Raw genomic sequence first — 19,588 nt, forward strand, 5'->3', positions numbered from 1 at the left:
ATTATATACACTATCTTGCATCTTTTCACTTACTACATAATAGATCTGTCTCATTACCTTCAATGAATTTGGGATCTCAGACCTAAACTGAAAACCATACTAGTGTAATATTTTCACTTCTCTAATTAATTTCCTTATTGTAAAATGGAAATGATGATAACAATCACCTACCATGATTTTTATGAGGATTAAATGAGATAATACTTTGTGAAGCACTTGGCATAGTGCTTGACATAGTAATTGCTCACTAAATATTACAATATAATATTGTAATCAGCTCTATTACTTCTAGTAATGCTGTTGGTTAAGCACCATCAGGAGAGTAATATGTGAAATATATTATTTTCATTCACCACTATTATTAGCTTTAATAGTAAAAAATGGCCTTAAGGTGACTAATTTTCTCAATAAGTAAGCTCAAAGATCATGCTGGCTTTATTATGTTTTTAATTAAAAAGGTATTTTACTTTACCAGTACTTCCCCATTTGTAAAGCAGGGAGTGGAAGGAACATCCAAAAATTGCTTAGAGCTCCCCCATCTAAATATAACCATTGTTGCTGTATGTATTTCCTTCTGGGAGCCTTTTGTACATATACATTGTTGGGTGGTAGTTAGTGACAGCAGTGACCCTGGGCCAGAGAAAGTACAGATTTCAAAGGACCTGCAAAGAAAAAAGACAGGTTCAGCTTGAGTCTCAAGCTAAGCCAGAGCCCCAAATGAAGACAAAGGCGAGGCTCTATTAGTGTCAATATTGCAGGGGATACAGAAATAAACATTTTTTGTTTATTTGATTCAAAATTCCAACACCTGGGGTTGGTGTTATCTATAAGGAGTAATGGTAACTTTACTTGCTCAGTTCATAAATATTGCACTGACATCTAACTTTCAAAATAGTTTGCTTTCTTATATTATGACTTCTCAGCATGTCACACTCATTGTTTTATCAACAACTAACACCTGTCCCTCCTAAAAAAAACTTGTAACAAATTCACCATTTACTTAGTAATAGATTAAGCAAGAGCAGTAGATATTCCTGCTGTTATTGAGTGTGCTAATTGGAAAAAAAAGTGTCATTCATTCATTCATTCATTGTCTCATTAATTTAACTGTTATCTATTGCCCAACTTTCATGAGCTGGGCATAGTGCTTAATTGTGCTTAAAATATGATAATATGGTTAATGCCTTCATGGTGTTCCAGCTTAGCCAGGAAACTGATAGAAAACAACAATACAATCAAATCAATATAAACACAAAATTATGTTAAGTGCATTGAAAGAAAGAATATTCATAACAGGGATAGAGAGAATGGGTAGGAGATCACCTTTCAATAGTAGGAAAGACCTCTCTGAGGAGTCAATATTTCAGATGAGAGCTAATGGAACAGAAGGGCCAGCCAGACAATAAGTTGGGAGAAGCGCATTGTGCCGTAGTGGCATGGCTTGCTTCCTGGGGACTAAAATAAGACCATGGTGGCTGGAGTGATGAGCAAAGGAGTGAGAGGCCCACATGAGGCCAGACTGGTCAGGTCTGATTGTACGAGACCTGAAGCTTCTGTGAAGGAGTGTGTGTAACCAGAGCCTAACTCACTGGGGTATTATCAAGGCCTAACTGGCCTGGGGAACAGGAATGCCCATCTCCAACCTGCTCTAGCCATCCTGTCCCTCCCGTGGGGGGAGAAAAAACTGAGAAACATTTGTGACATCCACAGTCCAGAGGCATAGGGTCAGATACATAGAACTAGTTCACAGACATAAAACGAGGCATGGGAGGGACATTGGAATGATCAGACCAGGAATATAAAACAGCTATGATTGATATGCTAAGGGCTGTAATGCATAAGTTAGGTGGCATGCAGGGACAGATGGGCAGTATAGGCAGAGAGATGGAGACCTAAGGTAGAACCAAAAATAAATGTTAGAGATAAAAATTTGAGTGTCTCCAGCCATGGTGGTTCCAAGCTAGTGGCTTCTGCTCCTAGATGAGCTGCTCTAGATGATTGTGGCCATCACTCTCTGTCCAGCACACCTGTGCATAATGTTACCTCAGTGCCTTAGGGCACACTGTATCCCTCTTGCCTCAGATCGAAATAGTATCAACTCAAATTAGAATGTCTGCTCAGAGTCCTGCAAGCATTATAACCCTAAGCAAATTTGTAAACTCTGGTGGGCCTCATACCTTATAAAATTATGAAAAGATATATCTCAACAATTTGATGTGAAAAATAAATGAAATACTATATGTGAAACCCCCTAGCATGGGGTGTGATGAAAAACAGATGCTCAATAAATGGTAGTTGTGTCTTAGCTAGTTTGGCTCAGTGGATAGAGTGTCGGCCTGTGGACAGAGGGAGCCAGGTTCAATTCTGGTCAAGGGCTCAGGTTGTGAACTTGATCCCAGTGGGGGACATGCAGGAGGCAGCCAATCAATGATTCTCTCTCATCATTGATGTTTCTATCTCTCTCTTCCTCTCATTTCCTCTCTGAAATCAATAAAAATATATTTTTTAAAATGTTCGTTTCCCTGTTTTCCACTTAGTGAGTTTCTATCCCTTCCATTCCATTGCCTTTTTTAAGCCAACAAAGAGTTATCTAATGCCTATTTTCCTTTATCAAATAATTTATTTTGGGTTTGGTCTTTATGAGTGCATATCCTACTTCTCCCAGTAGATTAGGGTAAAGACCCTTGTCCAAACAGTGGCATTGGGCACAGAGGTAATTTCAGCTGGTCTGTTGCATTTGTGTAATTATAATCCAGCAAAGCGAAATAAATCTTGACTGGCAAAATTATGGAGGCTGCAAGTAACAAAAGGAAAATAGAGTCCATGACCATGGAAAATTAAGGAAACCTATAGAAGGAGCTTGGGGCATAGAGGAGAGAATGCCAATTCATCATGCATGCAGAGATGGATAATTTAGAGACACCTGTGGTTATGTCTACAATCCCAAACTACGTGGTGAACTCAGTGGTGAATTAAAACAAACTGATTATTTGGATTTCCTATTAATTAATTAATCCAATGTATATTTAGTGTTTATTATTGTTTCAGGTTATATATGGGTAAAATATTTGTAATGAGTACCTTAATCTTAGAAGATTAAATATTGTTATGGTGTTTGATCCAACTACATCTGCCAGTGATTTTAATATAGTAAATTTAGACATATATCTCTTACATTGTATTTTTCTATATTAACTATTATGGGATTTAAATTAACATTGGTTATCTAAATATATGTGTTTCTTCTATATTGTACATCAAATTAAGCAATAATGTTTTCAGTTGTCAAATACAATATAATGAGATATGTATCTTTATAAACAATAGAAAAATATTATTTTCTAAACATTTTCTTTGAATATTACTTTCATAGGGACTTTTTCTAAGAGTCTTTAGGAATTTTTATGGGGCAATGCAATTATATAACCTATGAAATACAAATAATTTGTTCCCAAGACCATATGTGGAAAAGAGATCAGCAGAATTTGTGAGTCATATTATGGTTGCTATTTCAAATCCAGTTTTAAGATAATTTTTAAAGCATGTCTGTCTTTTCACTTTCTAAACTGCTTTTTCTATCCTTATATATGTTTTCTTTAAGCATTTTTAAAGGTAAGCACTCTAAAAGCAAAGTAATTGATGGTAAACACACAAAGTAACATATAAATTATATACTGTAGAATTGTATACCTGAAACCTATATAATTTTATTAACTAATGTCATTCCAACAAATTTAATAAAAATAAATAAGACAATAATAAAAATTTTAAGTAGAATATTTTACAAAATGGTATATTCCCATTAATATTTTTATATTTCACTTCATGGGCTCATTATCCCTAATTGCCTAGATTTTCCTTTCAACAAACAAAATTTACAATTGTAAAATCATTTGATTTAGATTCTGCATTAATAGGTTGATCCCTCTAAATCAGTGGTTCTCATCCTTTCTAATGCTGCAGCCCTTTCATAGAGTTCCTCATGTTGTGATGACCCCAAACCATAAAATTATTTTTGTTGCTACTTCATAACTGTAATTTTGCTACTGTTATGAATTATAATGTAAATATTGGTGTTTTCTGATGGTTTTAGGTGACCCTGCTAGTGGTTCTCAACCTGTGGGTGGTTGAGAACAGCTGCTGTAGAACCTAAGACCATCGGAAAACACAGATATTTACATTACAATTCATTAACAGTAGCAAAATTAGTTATGAAGTAGCAACAAAAATAATTTTATCGTTGGGGGTCACCACAACATGAGGAACTGTATGAAAGGGTTGTGGCATTAGAAAGGTTGAGAACACTGCTCTAAATAGAAGGAAGTCTTTTATTATATGATATAAGGTATTTCTCCAAGGTATTTAAACTTATCTTCAACCCAGTGGCCCAAGTTCCAAAAGATGCCTGTAATTAGATGTAATTACATATCAGATTAATCAAATGGTGGCCTATCAGGTTATATTATAATTACTACTGGGATCCTCCTGGCACCTTTTCCACATTCTCTTTCAATCTCCCATTTTAGAGCCACCCTCATGATCACCAGCAAGAAAATGCTTCTCAATCACATCTCACTTCTAAAACTGCCTAGGAACCAGCTCCCCCGAGAGTCTGTAATCAACTGTGACAATGGGAACAACATCATTATAATGTCCATTTTTCCCTGAGGAGATCTCTAATTTCCAACTTTAAATCTCTCTTTAAAACCCCTCCATAAAGATATATGCAGCACACCTGACTCTTCCCTAGGAGCTTCCTCTGCTTTTGTATTTGCTTTATAGCTTGGTGTCTGTGACACAATTTTTCATATGTTTTGCAGTTCTTTGGAGTATAACACCCAAAATAATAGTATAGTTTCTCGTGAATGTCAAAGGCACGAAAAAGAGTTGACCTCTTTTTTTTTCAGGATTTGCTTAAATAATAAAAGGTGAAGGCTCTGGTCCTGGGAGACTCGATGGAGTGTGGGGTCCAGGCAGAAGTCAGGAGGCAAATGTCTCCTGGAGATTAGTTTCCCTTCATTCTTCACTCAAGGACCTGAAATTCTTCGGGGCCTTCTCCTAAGGTGGGCAAGGGTACTCAAATGTCTAGTTATCGTTTTCTGCCTTCTTTCATTTGCACATTTTGCTTTTTGCTTCTGTTTTCCAACATTGCAGTTCTTCCCTTGTGGATTATTTGGAGTTGCTCAAATGTACCATTTAATAAACAATATATATAGCAGCTCATTTGTTAACCAGTTAGTATCAAATTTACAATCCCCTTACACTCCCTCCTCCCCTGATTCACTAAGTTTTCCTTAGCTCTCCTGAGCAGACCCAGTTTGGTGGCTTCCCAGAGCTCACTGAAGGATGGACACACATGCTGTTGCCATGGAAACAGGGTAATTGCTCAGAGGATTCATCCAGCATGGGTAATATTGAACTAGCTGCTGTACAATTTCTCATTTATTACAAAACATTTACAAGAAAAATGTGATGTGTTTCACGATGTTAAAGTGTTTGCCTTTTTGCAAGAAGCTAAGCAAAATTTTATTAGAATAAATGATAAACAGGATGGAAACTCTTCAATAAGAAGTGAGTTTAAAATAAGCAAAGGTAACTGATGACAAAAAAAAAAAAATAATTGAAAGTCCATAGGCCTTGACTGAGTGGAGGACGTGAACATTTCTCTCCTTTGGGGCTCAGCTGTTTACATGTGTTGAGTTTTACAGTGGCTGTCACTAGGCCTGCCTCACACAGTAACACAGGGCTGGAGTGCACATTCTCTATTGTGGGGTTTGGATGCCATTTCATATGGTCTACTCTCTGACTTCCCCTTTTGTACATAAGGACCTGATTAATTTTTCCTATCCTACCTTCCTTTCCCTTTGTCTGATTTCTCATGTTCTCTCCCACACTAACTTTCCTTGAAAAAGAAGGCAATATTTTCCTCTCTCTATCCTTGAACAGAATAGATTTCACCACATATTTGAATTCTAATCTTAGTTCTCTACCTTGTATGTAGTAGGATCTCAATAAGCTTTCACTTAGAAATATCTTCTGATAAGACACGTTTTCACCTTTGACTCCACCATCATCCATCAAACCAATACCGACGTCAGTGTTTCTCAGCTTCTTGTCCTCAGTCCACAGGGAGCTTTCTAGATAGCATGGCTTCTGGGTAAGAGTACTTTGATTTTCAAGCTCTAGTGTAATTCTGCCCCTGTTCTCTAGCTTAAGAAAGTGCACATCCCTTATCACAGGCTTCGCACTCATCCCTATTGAAACGTGTGGGACAGAATAAGATGACCTCCAGATTCATGTCCTATTTCATACACTGCAGTTCTGGACACTCCCCTTCAGTCACCTCATTGGGAAACCTGGTCCGACCTAACTGGCTCACCATAGGAACTCCCAAACAGCTGATGGACACCGTTTTTGTTTCCCTCACCACATTTTATTGATGTTAGCTCTTTAGCTACCTGTCTTCCTCCAGTACACCTGAACTCCTGGAGGTTAAGTCTGTCTCTTATTTATCATTGTTGGCACATTGCCTAGCACAGTGGGTAACAATGGACCTTCAATAAATATCCCAGAAAGCCAACGGTTTTTGATTACTTATGTTGATGTACTCAATGTCATCCAGATTAAAGTCTGTGCCAGCGCATTACAACAGATCCCAAGTCGGAAGACTTTGCAAACCCTTTACTAATGTGGCTGTCACAGCTCCTAATACGTATTTCAGATCCACCATGAAGTGTTAAGGGATAGATGGGGAGTTAATTGAAAGTGACTAAGCTTGAAGAACACCTTTGGGAATTTGTGTTCTTATTTGTATGGCATCCTCTGCATGCCAAGTTTGAGTGGTTTGCTTAAGTGATGTAGTATCGACATTCATGCTGAACAAATGTTTAACTGGTCATTTATTCACAGTGTTGGTAATGGGATGGCTAATTTGTTGCTAGTTTTCAAAGACCACAGAATAGAGCCAAATCATACCTCCAGTTCCTCCTTTAGGAGTTACAGGATTGGATTTTAATTTCACAAAAAATAAATAAAAATAAACTATATGCTCTTAATATGAAATGTCAGCTAAAATCAATAGCAACCTAGTACTTCTTTTTGGAGTGTGAACTGGACCCAGTCAATTAGCAGGAAGCTTGTTAAAACGCATAGGGCACAGGTTGTTAGGTGCTTTATCATAATTTTGTTTTCCCTGAGCATTTGAATAAATGAGGTGCAATGTTGCCTTAGGTCTCTGAATCTTTGATAGATAATTTCTGGACCTCCTGCTGAAATGCTGTCGGCTAATTTTCTGCAATAAATTTTCTCAGTGACTATTGCAGCCTGTAGCAATGAATGACTTTCTCCCACACATCGCCGAGCCTGAGTGCAGAGAGATGACATATAAGCTGGGTGTGTATCTGGGAGAATGCAGCTGTGTGGGCATTTTTTATACAGAGAAATAGCTTTCTCTAGAGTTCTTGCTGAAAATACCATTCTTCCTTCCACATAGCAGGCACTCAATAAATATTCATCAAGCTGTGTTCCATTTTGTGTTATGTGCTGATATTCCCCACATCTGCAGGATTGGGGAGCATAGTGGAAGGGGTGATGAAAATGAGAAGAAAAGCCTAGTATGATTCTGCACAGGCATAGTCATGGAAAGGTCCAAATTGACAATTAGACTCACTCACAAGGTGCACATAAGCTTTAGGTTACATTTGTTAGCTTTATAGAAGAATATGGGTCAGGCACTCCCGCAAGAATGGCATCATATGTGGGGACCCAGCAGCTACTCAAGTACACAGCTCCCTTCGCCTTCTCCCCACTCGAGGCATATGCTGCTGATTCCTACAGGAGCCTAGTTGCCCACATATTTTTGTTTTTTAATTTATCTTTATTGTTGAAAGTATTACAGGTGTCCCCTTCCCCCCTCCCCTATTTACCCCTTCCACTGTTCTTGTCCCCTCCACATACCTTTTATGTTGTTCTAGTCCATAAGTCCAAGGTTTGCCAGCTTTCCGTCCCATAGCCCACATGTAGCTCTACAGATCAGGTGTAAACACAACAAGCAGATATCACAGTCCCAAGTTTATCTCAACGAAGCAGTTTCTAAGGAAGCAATACTGTGGGAACACACTTTGTCCTGCATCAGCTGAGGCCTGGTGGTAAACCTAGATACAGGTATTCATTTCAATATCACTTGAATTGCAAAATAGATGCAAGCAATGATTTTTAAAAAGAAAAATTCTATTTTCCACTGACTTTTATTGTCCAATTGGAGAGGTGTCCATGGAGAAATCACTATATTACAGTGAAATGAACATGTCAACCATTGAGGGCTTTAGCACCTGGTCAGTCCTATAGAAAAATGAATGTCTGTGTGCCCAGCTGACCAGACCTATTGGATATTTGACTTAAAAACCCAAGAAGTTCTGTCCTTTTAGTGATTTTCAACTCTTCCTTTGTTTGTTTGTTTTGGATACCTCTCTCTCACTCAGAGCAATTTCTCCACTGACTGGGAATCCATGTATTTGAAATTTCTCTCTCTCAACATTTTGAACATAAACTCACTTAAAAGAGAATCACATCTGTAGACATCAACCTACAACTGGGTTGAAAATCTCTTAAGTGCAAGGCTTTATTAAAAAAAAACAGTGTCCTTTAACATCTGGCAATGGGCAGGGAGACACCTGATTGGTGGTGTTGCTCTTATATCAATCAGGGGCAAAGCAGATGTACAGTCCTTAGTTCATCCTAGCTTGATGCTGTGTTGGTGGCCAGAACTGTTTTATGCCTGAGGCACATAAAACAACAACAACAACAACAACAACAACAACAACAAAACCACAGTGCCCTTTGGTATACAAATTCAAGATTTATAGTTTAATTTATCCCAATTGGCTGTAATTGGAAGTCTCTTTTATTTATAATGATAAATATCCTATAAATAAAATAACAACAAACCCACATCTTACTTTTCTGCAAAAAAAAAAAGGCATGATAATCAAGTTCACAAATTTTTTCAGAACTGAGAATTCTCTATCATTCACATCCTGATAATAAGAGCAAATGTTGATCCCAAAGATGAGTCTGAATCATGCTTTGCTTCAGCAAAGGACAAAATTATGTTATATCTTAAATGAAGATATCTGCTTTGAAAGTGAAGTGGAAGTCAATTCCTACTTGACTTCCTATTTCCCTTGTTGCACATTATTCTATTGGAGAAGAACTTAGGTAAAGCCATATTTGTGAAGAAATCATATTGGAAAATGTACACATCATGTGTGATTGCTAAGAAATAGGAACAAAAATGTAATGCTTATATGTCTCAAAGTTTTAAGCAAAAAAAGAATAGATAAAATGAAATTGTTTTAAAACATATCATTTCATCATTATGCTTGAATTTATATTGTTCATATTATTATATATCCTATATATCGATAATAAAAGCCAAATATGCAAATTGTCCCCTCAACCTGGAGTTCAATCAGGGGGCAGGGCTGGCCAGCTAACTATGCAAAGGGAGGCCCCGGCTGGCAGTTAACAACCACTAGGGACCCTACCCATGCACTAATTGTGTACTAGGCTTCTAATACTTTATATAAAGACTAGAGGTCCAGTGAACAAAATTTGTGTCCTCGGTTGGGGGTGTGGAGATCCCTCAGCCCAGTCTGCACTCTCTCACAGTCCAAGAGCCCTCAGGGGATGTCCTTAGCACTACCACAGAAGCAGGAGAGGATCTTGCCACCGCTTCTGGCTGATCAGTGCACTGACCACCAGGAGGAAGCTTCTACATTGACTATCTGCCCCCTGGTGATCATTGCGCATCATAGCAACTGGTCTGGTTATTCTGCCATTCAGTTGATTTGCATATTAGCATTTTATTATATAGGATATCCTTAGTGAACTTCTGTAATTTATATGATTGATTATCTTTCAATAGAAATCTTAATTGAGATATATTACTGACATAAGACAAATTGTTTGAAGTTAGGTACTCAGGAAAAGTCACTAAAATATTGTGGTGAGTGGAAACATAAAATTATAAGGATTAATTTATGTGATATTATTAACATATTTTATTGTATAAAATTTAGCATGTAATCCCCAAAACCATTAGTTAAAAATACTAAGAAATATAGATTATTATAACCCTTACATGTCTGCTTTTGGTTGATATATGCAAAGTGCCATTGCAGTTTCTTCTTATCTAATGTTTTATTTAATTCATTATATTAATAATTCCATTTTTTAAAGTTTACTAATAATACTATTATTTCTCAATTTCTCCACCTGGATACTATATGTACTTTATACATAATTTAGATTAACATTGGGCGCCTGGATTCTTCATTTCATAAAATTATTTTTTAAATCCAATGATATGATAAATTTACATTTTTTGTTTGTGTTTTTTAATTAATTGATTGTCTTGTTTGGCACATATAACCAAATTAAAAAATCTTAAATTCACCAAACTTGCTGTGAGGGGAAGAAAGGACAGTGCATTTTTGAGGTCACCGGAATATAAAGGTTAGTAAAAGAAAGGATATTCTTCAGTGAAGACCATCTAGCCAAATATTTGCCACCCCCTCTCCCAGTTATCTTCCTTTGTAATGGAGAAAAATAGATATAGACTACTCCCAGGTAGATTCTGCCTGCTTTGCTAATTCAATAATATACTTGATGCCACAGATATGCTCTCTGCTTTGATACCTACCCTGTCATCACTATCAGATAATCAATCCGGAAGTTCCTAGTGAGTTCTCATTTTGATTGACTTACAGAAGAGAGATCCTTGCCAATTATTATATTCCCATTTCAACCTAGGAGATTGATGGGAATAAAAATTGTATGTCTCAGAAGTCATTGCCTTCAAGTATACATTGCATATTCATAAATGTTTCTTCTTTAACCTGAAAATAACAATTTAGTTTATGTCTCCTGAATTGATCTTTATCCCTTGACAGGCTCTGACTCAGCAAGCTCCAGGAGAATAAATATAATTCCAAGGTGCCAAATTTTGTTACAGCTAATTTGTTAATACTATGCCCTCAAACCATAAGATGAGCTATGTGATCACATAGCAATTTCCAGTAGATCATTTATGAGAAGGTGAGATTTGGAGTAGGAAAAGACAGCTTTGAAAAAAAAATCACAGACAATAAAATTTTATGATAACTTTTAGTGACTTTAAAGTAAAATTGTGATTATTTTGCACAGCACATAAAATTTGGAAGCCTGCACATCTACTTAACCCACACTCTCATAAATATTTATTAACTTTTTAGAACACTTTATTATGGCACATTTTGTTTCTATACACAAAATTACCATGGCCTGATACTATTTTTTAAATTAGGACACTAAAATAGAAAATTAAATCAAATAAAATAGTTGTTATTCAATATGTATACAGTCTATACATTTTTAGTCATTTTAAAGAATTGTGAGCTGACCCTGACAGTTGAAATAATAATAGATTGTGATAGAATATACATTAAATACAAGGTATGTTCATATATAGTAAGTCCTCACTTAATGTCGATAGGTTCTGCAACTTTAAGCAGAATGGTCTTCAGTGTGAGGCAAAAGTAGGTTAACAGTTGTGAGTATGCAAAACATACTTTATTATTGTAATATTATTTATTAATTATTGTATTATTGATATTTGCCATACAAACAAACTGTAAACCTATTTTTGCCTCACTTCTATAACAAATCCAACCCTACCAAAGAATGGTTGATATAAACAAGAGATCTTACCCGTGTTTCCCCGAAAATAAGACATCCTCCAAAAATAAGACCTAGCGCATGGAAAGATAAGACATCCCCTGAAAATAAGACCTAGCGCAACTTTGGGAGAAAAAAATAATATAAGACACTGTCTTATTTTCGGGGAAATAGGAATCTCATCAATATTATAATGAAACAACCTTAAATGAAACTGTCATCCAAGGACCTGCTGTATACATTTATAATAAAGCCATTGGAAATCTGGTTGTATAGGTTTTGAAACACTATGGGTTAAATTGTATTCCTCCAATAATGAATAGTGTATGCTTCTAAATACTACCTTGAAAATGTAGAAAATGAGTGTAATTGCTCTTTGGCATTGTTGTATAATAATTTGTTCGTGTTTATGGATAATTTGCTAGATAATTTTATGTTTGGCTAAGGTTCAATGAAAGTAAATTTATTTACTTAGAAACCCTCATATTGTCAATGAAAATAAAATAAAAAGATCTTTCACTGACTTTATGTCCTTTAAGTCATTAGACACTAAGACTCATAACAACATTATGGCATTATCTATTATAAAGTTAAGGAATAAGCCAAACACCAGCTCCATGGCATGCAGACATAGTAGCAAAGACCAAGAAGAGCTTGTCTTAAAAATACATCTCTAACAAAACCACAGCAGAGAGAAAAATGATTATTTAAAGAGAAAAAATTAAAAATTTAAATCAGAACCAATATCTAAAATGTGTTTCAATTACTCGTTAAGTAAGTAGTGGGAATTCATCTTCAAGACATCTTGCTCGTAATAAATCTTATGTACTAATGTTTTGTCTCTAAGTTCATATAAGTTTATAATTGCGTGAAGAAAGTGTCTGCACTTTACCCTATTTTGCTGCCCTTGAGAAGGCAATGTTAGAGTCATCAACATTTCAATTGCAAATATGATTTTCTAATCCACATTTCATTTTCTGGTTCTCTGCAGACTATACCATTGGGAATGGCAGTTCCCCAAAAGGTACAGGAAGGATCCATTTTCATCACATGTACACATGTATTATATGGATTCCTCTCTGTCTTGCTCTGATTACCAGTCCTGATATTCATGCATCTCCAATGACAATAGTTGGTTGTTGTTTTTTTTAACCTAATTTTGCTTATAAATTTGGAGAGACCATCAGCAGATACAGAAGAATAGCCATAGTGGACCCATAACAGATGCTGGCACTGAGCCTGACCTTGCCAAGAGAGGAGCTGACATAGGAAGCAGACTGAGAGCTGAATATTTCCCACATCCATGGACAGGCCTGGCTATCCCCCTTGATTACTAGTGGCAGGGAATTTCAGCACAATTTCTGTCCTTTTTAATCCTGCGAATTCGACTATGCTGGCTGAATTTCTCCATTTCACTGAATTTCCATGAGAAATGTGTTTAGAACAGTATTTCATACCTGAAATACTATTACATTTAGAATAATTGAATTTTAGATCTGAGAGTTAAGAGAACATTTACTCCCACCCATCATTTAACAGATAAAGAGTCTGAAATCCAAAAGGTTAAGTGGCTTTTCTGAATCTGTGTAGTGTTTTGCGACAGAGCTGAGCTATTCTTAACGTTGGTCCTGAACTCTTTCCTGTCCATGTTAGGATAATTCTTCCTTAAATAGCTTAGAGTATAAAATCCGTGTTAAAAGCCTGTGTCTTTCTACATAGACATTTAAAAAGTTTTAGCTATTAAAAATGTTATATTTTATTTATGTATATTATCCAGTAAAAGATACACTATAGAAAAGGGATTCAAATAGATGAGTGGGTTTGCCATTTCAGAGCTCAAGTGTCAGTAACAGAAAACACCTGTTAATATTTCAGAAAGATGGTAAACTCAAAAGAAAGCAGGAACTATAGTTAATGAATCTCCAGATTCCTGGTGCCTAGAACTTAATCTGACCCATGGAAGACAATCTATATATTTGCTGAATGACTATAAAGAAAACATTTTGGTGGTGAAGAGTTAGAAGATATCAAAACATGTTTTGTTTTTTTAAAATATATATAATTTTATTGATTTTTTTTTCAGAAAGGAAAGGATAGGGATAGAGAGCTAGAAATATCGATGAGAGAAACATCGACCAGCTGCCTCCTGCACACCCCCTACTGGGGATGTGTCCGCAACAAGTGTACATGCCCTAGACCAGAATCAAACCTGAGACCTTTCAGTCTGCAGGCCGACGTTCTATCCACTGAGCCAAACCGGTTTTGGCAAAACATGCTGTAATATGTGTTTAAAAAATAGTCCATAAACTTGTAATGACAGACCCCAGGAAGTTCACAAACCTTAAGGACACATCATCAAAGATAAGCTCAGGAAGGTGATAAAGTTGGCAACTGCATCAGTTAGGTTCTAGCTTTTAGGAAAAATGAAATTTTGGGTGTAACTGCTCCACAAATGTGCTGAGAACAGAAATAAATCCAGAGAACTTAGGTAAAGAGATTCTGAGGTAAAAGAGAAAATGATTGGAGCAAAGAAAGGGTATAAGAAGAACTGGTAGCCTTCAGAGTGGCAATAAGATTTCATGACACTTGGTTAGACCTTAATAATGTCTAGAAAAGACACTGTGGTTTTATTTTGCTTCCAAATCTGACAACTCTGGGAAGTATAAATGACTAACGAAGGATAAATGATTAACGAACTCCTGGGAGAGTCTGGACCAGGAGGGGTAATAAATCCTTCCATTAGAAGACTTTTGTTGTGCCCAATTTTTATTTTTACTTCCTTTCTTATTGAGCAACTTAGCAAAATAGTTCTTTCCATCACTTTTAAAGAAATACGTATTTTTTTCTCGAAAATGGAACTAAACCCAAAGTTACATGCAAAGTATTGAGGCCAAAAGTGAGAGAGACCTTTTTCAGAGGGGTTTCAGGTTAGGAATGAGATTAAGCATCTATTTGAAAGGGAGGCAAGTTGTTTTTTTTTTACTTCAAAATTAAATCTATATTATACAGGCATATTGTGGTAAGAAAGGTAAGGACAAAACATCAAATGTAAATAGTTAGGTGTTCCTAAAGCATGAAGAGTGAAACAGGAAGTTCTTGATAAGTCCTGACTGCCTGGAGAAAAAACAAATCCCCATCCTCTTACTAGTTTCTAGTCTTTGTATTAATAGAAAGAAAATGAATAAAGTAAGTCTTCCCAGCCAGTGTGGTTCAGTGGTTGAGCATAGACCGATGAACCAAAAGATCATGGGTTTGATTACCGGTGGGCTCCATCCCTTGTAGAAGGCATGTAAGAGGCAGCTGATCAATGTTTCACTTTCACATCACTGTTTCTCTTTATATTTCCTTCCCCCTTCTTCACTCTCTGAAATCAATAAAAACATTTCTTTAAATAAAAGAAAATTAGTGTAAGGAGTTGTGTCATAAATCCAGAATCATAAGCTTTTGGGGGTGTGGGTGTAGCATAAATGTTGAGAAGCTTGCCTCTGAAGCTCTGACCTCATGTGGATTCTCCAATGAAGTGAAGTCTCTTTCACGCAGTCAATGGTTTAGGGGGCATTAAAATGGGTTTTCTTAGTGCATGCTGCTAATATGTCTTTTAGAAATTAAATAAACCTATATTTAGCCTCAATTAATTTTTCTTACCCAGATTAGTGCTGATATACCAAATTTCCTGAAAAAATAATGTCCAAGTGAAATATGCTAAGGCTATCTGAGGTCTCTGAAGCTAAAGTTTTCATTGCACTTAGGTGCTGTGTGTAAAAAATAAGCTAAGGGATCAAGATCTTCATGAAATGTAACCTCAGACAGCTGTGAAATGCTCTAGAAGTTTTTAAGACCAACCATAAGATAAAATGCTAAAAATATGTTGGAACTAAATTAAAAGGAAGGTCTGGACACAGCAATGTCTGAATGGAAGATATAAAGCACAGTGAATATAAATTGATAATGCTGAGGCGAGAGATCATTTATTGCTCCTCCATTTTTCTTTTAGGGAGCAAGCAATAAAATTGAAATGAATGAGCCAATTTTAGACCTAATTTTCATACAGCATCATTTCTCCTGAAGGTTCAGCAAAGATAGAGAAAAATAAAAAGAAAACCAACTTTATTTTCAACTCATCTTGTTGAGCGAGGGCTTGAAATTTTGCCTGAGGAACACTTTTTAAAATACAAATTTTGAACTACAAAATCTGAAGCACAAATTCTATTCTTGTATGCATATGTTAACTTGTATATTAATGCTCATTATCCATAACATCCATGAAAGTACATACATACACATATACTCCCCAATACACACTATTCTTTCTCTGTCTCTCTTTGTCATCTGTTATCTATTTTTATCTATCTAGCTATTTATCATCCATGATATTCACTTGTAAGTCACTTAAAATATGGTTTTGATTCTGTGCTAGTTTGATAGTTTGTTTTTCTCTCATGCTTGCATCTGTCTTCTTATGAACATACTAGAGGCCTGGTGGACGAAATACATACATGGGTTGGGTCCCTAGGCCAGGCCAGCGATCAGGGCCGATCAGGACCTTCCTTCCCCTGGCTGTTGGCTGTTGGCTGCCTGCCTCGGCCTTCCTTTGTTCTATGCCACCCCTGGTGACCAGTGCACATCATATTGAGCAGTCTAACTCCTGGTCAATCGAAGGGGATAATTTGCATATTAACCTTTTATTATATAGGATATGCCTGCCTTGTCTTCTAAGGCACTAAAAGTTGTTGCTTTGAAGGAGATTATATAAACATCCTATGTGATTCTCTCTTTGGAAGTTAGAGACTCTCAAGAACTCTGAAAGGTTTGAAATGTTACCCTACTTAACACCTTAAAAGGTAGCTGACAACAGTTTCGTGGATGCTAGCAAAAAAGTGGGAGACTCTTGCATGAGACAAAGAACTTCATTACTCATGGCATAGCAGGCCTTATAGACCTTATATTCACATTGATTCTTCTTCCCCCACAGTCCAAAGGCATATGCAGGGAAGCCCAGGTCAATGCCTTACATCCAGTGGTTTTTGTGTCCCTGGTGACGAACCTGATTAGAGAAAATGCATTCTTTTAAAGGGGCTGTCAGCAAACATGTTCAACTTTTGCCCCAGAGAGAGATACATTTTCTTTGTTATCCTGGACAGAAAGAAGAAGAAAAAAGTCTGCTGTCAGCCTTTGAAAAAGACAGTCTTTGTATTTTTTCAAAGATATTTGCTGAAAAAAAGACCCTTGGAAAAGATAGTCCAGGGGAAAATTATGTAGTGACTTTCAACAGAAACATGAGAGACCTATTGAGAATTGTCCCCCAATACATACTTGTTTCTATAGTTCTGAACACACGTGTTCATATTATCAGTAGTTCAGGAGGTAAATACTTAGTTTGCCTATCAGTTTCTACAAAGTTCTCTTGTCAGATAAAAAGCTGTATTTTCCTTATTATCTTTTTAGTTAGTCCTGGTACAGAAGCATTAATCTCTTGCTCTATGTTTTGTCCTGAACACCCTGAGCAGTTTTGCAAACATATACCATATTTGGACATATACCTTCCCATCTTTTCCTCTTTTTTTTCAGCTGAAGTTCTAACTACTCAGCTAAACATCCTAGCTCTAGTTTTTATTTGTGGTCAAAGCCTGCTACAATTGATGAGTCAAATTGTGTTTTTTAGATCTCAATAGGTGATGATTCTAACAGAATCTGATAGATTTGCCCTTGAACATTCATATTTTAGGCAGTGCTCTTCCTGCTTTTTCAAAACCCCTCAATATATATATATATACCCTCTTATCTCATATCAGTTTCACGCTGACAAAAGATGATACCTTAGGAAAACAATGCTCTAAGTACCTGTGTAACTTAGACAGGCTCATGCCCATGCTCTCTCTGAATTCATAAATCTGGGAAATGCTTGTTTGTTTGCTTTTTATATTACAGGTAGGAAATGCTGCTCTTAAGATAATGAAAATGATAGCAAGCATAGCCTAACTTTTGTTTTGACAGGAGTCTGAGACCATTCAAAATAAGCTTCTTGGAAATCACAGACTTAACCCAATTTTTCTGTCTTTGCTCAGAATATTTTTGGAATTCTTTTCAGAATCTAATATACATTTTTGGACTGTCTGCTGCAGTAGCCAATCTTTATCCTTTAGTACTGAATTTTATTTTTGAAGCTAGCTATGAGTTATATAAAACCCAATAAAAAGTAGATAAACAAACTGGGTTTAAAAATATGTGAATATGTGCAATAAAGCAATATCCTTATATGATTGATAAGTTGGCTCTGAACACAATTTCAGCAGAGAAGTTCCAAGTGTCCCCAGGTTTCTTAATGCTGCAGGATAGGGGTGGGGACACTTTATTCTGCCAAGGGCCATTTGAATATTTATAACATCATTCATGGGCCATACAAAATTATCAACTTAAGAATTAGCCTGCTATATTTGGTCAAACATTTAATTAACTCACCCTTAATACCCTGGCAGGGCCAGATAAAATAATTTTTAGGGACTTATATGGCCTATGAGCCACATGTTCCCCAGCCCTGCTGTTGCAGAAATTAAAAGTTTTCTTCCCTGAAGGACTGAGAACTCCTTCACTAGAAGTATGAATGATAAAGAATTGTTAAAATGTACCCTTTTCTCTGTTATATTTTCTACAGTAATCACTTCTAAGCTAAAGAGATTACATCATGATGGAGGCATTGGTCCGTGGATGGCTCTGCTTATTGCCAGAGCCAATGAACATTACCAATAAAACAACTCTGTTTATTTCCCTTTGATATATTTCCAACTCTTCTTTGCTTTATCTAGCTTTTGCGAGATCATGTGTTTGGTCAGAAATCATGGGCATTTGTGAGTCAATTCTACAACTTACATGGCTTTAAGTTAAATTCAGGCATCTTACCATTTAGCTTAGACTTATTCAAACATAAAAATGGAAATGCAATACCTGATTTGCAGTGTGGTTTTTAGATTAGTGAGATAGCATATTTGAAGGTGAGGGGCAACCTTGAAAGGAAATTGATTATCAATATTTCCACCTGCCCTTTATTTGACTGCATGCCTATTTTAAATATCAAATTACAATAGTGTTTCCCCTTGGGCAGAAGAAATGAATTGAAAGCTCTAAGTTCATGATGTCTTGGCTGCCAACTTCAAATTTATTCTCAAGATGCATGAAAACTTTAAGACAAAGAGGCAAGGCTGAGGAAGGGCCTATTCCAGCTAGCACCTCCTCTATGTAGAATATAGGTGGATGATTGTAACATGGGGAGACTATAAACTGACCCACTCCAAACTAATGGGCTGGGCTTCAATCCTACGATGTTAGGCACAGAAACTGTTCTGCAACAATTCCCCAATATGCAACCTGTTCAGTGGGGGAATCATCAGGGAAAACTTAAGACCACTCTTCAGTGGAGTAATTGGAGGTAATAGCAGTGGAGGAGAAGAATAAAATTGAGTTCTATTTCCACATATTCACACTCTTGCTTCTCTACCTGGTAGCAACAGGAGTGCTGCACTGAGGGGAGGGGTTCCTTAGCTCAGTGTGTTGGCCAGTTGGAGGGTGTGGAGCATGGGAGAGAGTGAAGTACTGGGGGAAAGAAAGTTTTGAAGCGTTGCTTATTCTGCTTGTTTACTCTTTCCAAGCTATATAAAATATTGCGATATTTTTGTGGAGTAGCAAATGCCTTGCACATATGTCCCTTCGATGGGTTTTGCTAAGAAATCCAAGAGCAATAGCTGGATGGATCTGGGCCCAATAGACGCCAGGAAAGTCACATCCTCAGAATAAAAAATTCCAAATGTGGGCCTTCCTTAGTGGTTCTCAGCTTCTGTTTTGGAACTTCTGGATTTATTTTCAGCTGTTAAGGTGATAG

The 19,588-nt window shown here is 36.6% G+C and overlaps 1 pseudogene; it reads left to right on the forward strand.

Annotated features, from left to right (window-relative positions):
* Positions 1-8,645: 8,645 nt before the first annotated feature.
* LOC118706251 lies at positions 8,646-8,789 on the forward strand (annotated as a pseudogene).
* The last annotated feature ends 10,799 nt before the right edge of the window (positions 8,790-19,588 follow it).

The sequence above is a fragment of the Pipistrellus kuhlii genome, unplaced genomic scaffold, assembly GCF_014108245.1.
Source record: "Pipistrellus kuhlii isolate mPipKuh1 unplaced genomic scaffold, mPipKuh1.p scaffold_m20_p_5, whole genome shotgun sequence".
NCBI classification, from domain to species: Eukaryota; Metazoa; Chordata; class Mammalia; order Chiroptera; family Vespertilionidae; genus Pipistrellus; species Pipistrellus kuhlii.